General features: G+C 50.9%; 1 non-coding gene and 1 pseudogene across 1 annotated transcript; both read right to left on the bottom strand.

The window, feature by feature from the left end:
• Window positions 1-288: 288 nt before the first annotated feature.
• Window positions 289-450, bottom strand: LOC144116883 (U1 spliceosomal RNA). Its single transcript, XR_013311998.1, has one exon. It is a non-coding gene; the product is annotated as a U1 spliceosomal RNA (small nuclear RNA).
• Window positions 451-1,842: 1,392 nt separating this feature from the next.
• LOC144116595 (U1 spliceosomal RNA) lies at window positions 1,843-1,997 on the bottom strand (annotated as a pseudogene).
• Window positions 1,998-4,039: the final 2,042 nt, after the last annotated feature.

The following is a 4,039-nucleotide window of genomic DNA, read 5'->3' as shown; positions in this document are numbered from 1 at the left end:
AACTCGACTAAATGAAACTTTAAGATGCATTTAACATCTAGGCGAGAGAGCTAATTTCTAACTGTTATGCGCGACGAAATATCAATTTTTATTTTTCGTCGCCATTGAGTTACGCGCCGCCGCGCCGCCGGCTGTCGCGAGATGGCGCGACCGGGTTTTCGAGGCGCATGGTCCAGAATCCTGGTGAGGCAGTATTTCCGTCGGCAGAGGGAGGTTTTTACGACTCGCAATGAATACCTACACGGAAATAACTTCTGCGTTACTGTCTCTTTTTTGATTTTGTCATGGCAGGGGCTGGCGCGGACGCCGAGCCCCACTACCAAAAATTACGTGTCCCATCTGCCCCAGTTACGGGTAGTGGCGCGCTTCAGCCAACCGAAGTGCAATGGAAGGCCTCGGCACGGGGCCCCGACCTTCATGATCGCCGGTGACCCGACACCAGGTAAGTATGCTGGCGAAAGCACATGTGAAGGCATGCCATGCTAGGCGTCCCACCATCTTGCGTCAGTGAAGATAGCGCTTGTTGTGCCATTTCTTACACCAAGCTAAAAATCCCTCCGCCGAAAAGCCTGCTACTGAACATAATGCAGCCACACGCACAAATATGTAATTCAAGGTTTGGTGAATCAATCTAATATAAAGTCAGTTGTCATAAATAATTCGCAAGGAACCGCAGGGGTGGAATGCGCAAAGGGGATGCATTCATGTGCTGTGGCGCATTGCGTGATGATCTGCTGTCTTGTGAAATACGAGCACACCCGCTGCGGTGGTTCAGTAGGCTACCGAGGACGGTTGCTGCGCATGAGCTAGCAGGATCGCACCCTGGTGGTGGTGGTAGTGGTTTTTTATTAAAAAATAGTAAAAAGGAAGGAAAATACGGGGCCGCCTAGCGGAGCAGGAAGCGCCCGGGCGCCCCTCCAGCTGCACTCGTTGTTTGTGTCTCAAGAGCGAGCCGTCCAGATCAATGACTGCTGCTCTCGAGGGCGTTGGCAGCGGGCCAGCAGCGCAACCTAGCAACCACAGCAGTCATGGCTAGCTTGCCACCTAGCTAGCTATTCACCAGTAATGGCGAAAGAGACGCCGAGAAAACCGTCGGTGATCAAGAGAAAACAGAGACGTGGCGCGCAGCCGGTGCTCCCTTTCCTTCCTCCTTTCTTCCTCTCTTCTTACGAGCCACTCGTTCTCTCATTGCACACCACAGTGCTCGCGAAGCCCCGTCGACTCCCGCTGTAACCTTGTGTCGGTGGGCGCAAGTCCGAGGTCCTGCCACAGCTGGACAATGCTCATGATCACATTTTCGGTACTTCCGTTTGCTCTCTACTTCACCCACCCCGACCGACTGATCTCCTTGTGCCCTCTCGGCATATGCCTGCTTCGACAGGATTCACAGCTGGTCGATTTTGTTGTGTTGTAGTTAGAGGCTGCTACAAGGCAAAAGTGGGACGAGGCAGGAAACGGAGCGTGCAATGCTTCACTCGTGTTTGTTTGTTTGTTTCTTTGTTTTACACCTTCCTTCACGCGAAGGCTAAGCTAATGGGGTGCGAACGTCGCGAATTTGGCGTCGGTAGAAGTGTGTGACAATAACAAAAGTAAACGAGCTGACACTTGTCGACACCAACTGCGGAGAAAATGACGAAAAGGTGACTACATAGGCTTTGCAGAACTTGGTAACGCGTTTTGTGTCCATCTTTGAACCAGTATTTCCAGGCATCCCCAGCAGGGAATCCCATTCATGGCGCCGATGTCCCGCTCCGTCGGCAGAGGGAGATTTTTACGACTCGCAATGAATACCTACACGGAAATAACTTCTGCGTTACTGTCTCTTTTTTGATTTTGTCATGGCAGGGGCTGGCGCGGACGCCGAGCCCCACTACCAAAAATTACGTGTCCCATCTGCCCCAGTTAGGGGTAGTGGCGCGCTTCAGCCAACCGAAGTGCAATGGAAGGCCTCGGCACGGGGCCCCGACCTTCATGATCGCCGGCATGGCCAGGATTCTGGTTCATCCGCTCCTAGTTCACAACGCCGCCACCACGGGCCGCATGAAGTTGAGCTCCTCCTCCTTCTCTTGCATTCTTCCTCCCGGTTTGAGAGAGAGACGCTAGTAAGCTTCGCCCATTGTCCGCTTTGTGTGTCCTCCCCTCAAGCCAAGCTCCTCGGGAGGGGGGCACCCTTCGCGTTTCTGTTTTGTTTTTTTTTTTCCACCCAGCGTGTTCGAAACGGGCTGACTGTGCGGCTCCCCTAGTGTGTTCCTTTACTGCGGTGCAAGAAAAGAAAGAAGTCGGGTTGGGGTTGAAGCGGCGTACACGCCCCGTCTTTGTCCGACTTTGAGGGGCCATTTGTCAAAAACTACTGGCGGTATATATGCACATCACACAAGATATGGCTAAATGTTCCAGAATTGTGCCAAGGCCCAGCTATCACTCAGTGAGTCCAGAGCATAATGCGCGGAATAGAATTTTTTTAGCGCTGCACCCAACTTCTCCCCGTGGGACGGTCTGTGTCTTCATGGTAAATGGTGTTTTGCTGTACAGAAAATCTGATGACTGGTGACAGAACAGAACTAGCGGCCGTATAAGCATCAGTAAGAACCTTGTGTTGCGCATTTGTTTACACGTCAGTGTTTTTATTTTTTCGAAAGAGGTTGCAGTTATAACCTGACTCACCATAATTGTCAAGTTGTTTCGCAACGGGGAAAAAAATTACGGACAACAATTAAGTCTACTGACGAGCTGTGAAGGAGAAAGCTTGCAGCGTGGTGTTCGGCTGCGGCGATGGCGTGCTGCTCTAATGCAATGGCCAGCCAAGCTGATCAGTTCACGCCGCCCGAATGGAAGTTGATGAAGGCGACGATACCCAAACCCAGCTCGAGCCCCTGTGCTTCCTTTTTTCGAGTTGAGTTGAGTTGTCGACAGAAGGACGAAAGGAAAAGCACGGGCTTGCTTACTGGCTCAATGCGGAGCCACGCCCAGCTGCCTGCGTGCTGATAGTAGGAGGTGAAAGATGGGAATAAAGAGACAGAAGAAAAGCGCGCGCAATAGCCCGTAGGCCACGGGCCAATCCCGGAGGCAGTGCAATACCGGGCTGACCTGTGCCAGAGTGCGTTACGCCAAGCACTCCGCCATACTTTCAAAAATATGCGTAACACCCAAGCCTCAAGGGCCCATATGAGATATTAAGCCAGGTATGTGAATGGCATCCCCCTTCGAAAGCGGACCGGGGATTGAGCCACACCCGAATACTCGATCCTGTGCTTCCTTGCTATCGCTCCCCTTTATATTTCTCCTCGATATCATTTCCCTTTCTCCTCCGCCGGCTGCAGCTCGGGTGGTTAAGATATTAGATAGCAATTGCCACGGCCGGCAACATTATTTTCCTTCACTTTTGATGCGAAAGCTTCACTATGCTACCTCGTAACAATTTCGCGGTGCTTACGGTTTTGACCTTCAAGTGGGCCAGAGGTCAGTCCTCTCACGGCGTGGTTCGAGCGTCCACCGATATATGTGAGACAGTTACTGCGCCATTTCCTTTCCTCAAAACCAATTTTAGAAACTAACCTTGAAAGTAAAAATTGAAAATTGGTTTTTTGAGAAAGGAAATGGCGCAGTATCTGTCTTTCATATCGGCTGACACCTGAACCGCGCCGTAAAGGGAAAATGGAGGGAGTGAAAAAAAAAGAAGAAAAAGGTGCCGTAGTGGAGGGTTCTGGAATAATTTAGACCACCTGGGGATGTTTAGCGTGCACTGACATCGCGCCCTATCCACTGAGCCAATGCGGCGGGTTCCCTTCGTGGGTGCGGAACCCACTTCGGAAAGTATTTTATTTACGAAACTTAATTTTTCTTTTTCTGATTAGGTCACGTGATTTTTCCAAACCTCTGGGGAGGACAACGCCTCATTTTCCTCCTTATGAGCTGCTATGCTTTCGCAAAAATGAAAATATGCTGCCTTCTACTTACGAACGGCGCTGATCATATTACCTAGGCTGCTTGCACACAACAAGTGTTTCCTGCATTTATACACAAGTATGGTGACAGGTTG

Source organism: Amblyomma americanum, chromosome 1, assembly GCF_052857255.1.
Source record: "Amblyomma americanum isolate KBUSLIRL-KWMA chromosome 1, ASM5285725v1, whole genome shotgun sequence".
Lineage (NCBI taxonomy): Eukaryota > Metazoa > Arthropoda > Arachnida > Ixodida > Ixodidae > Amblyomma > Amblyomma americanum.
The sequence above is the reverse complement of the archived record's forward strand: the minus strand, read 5'-3'. Positions and strand labels throughout refer to the sequence as shown.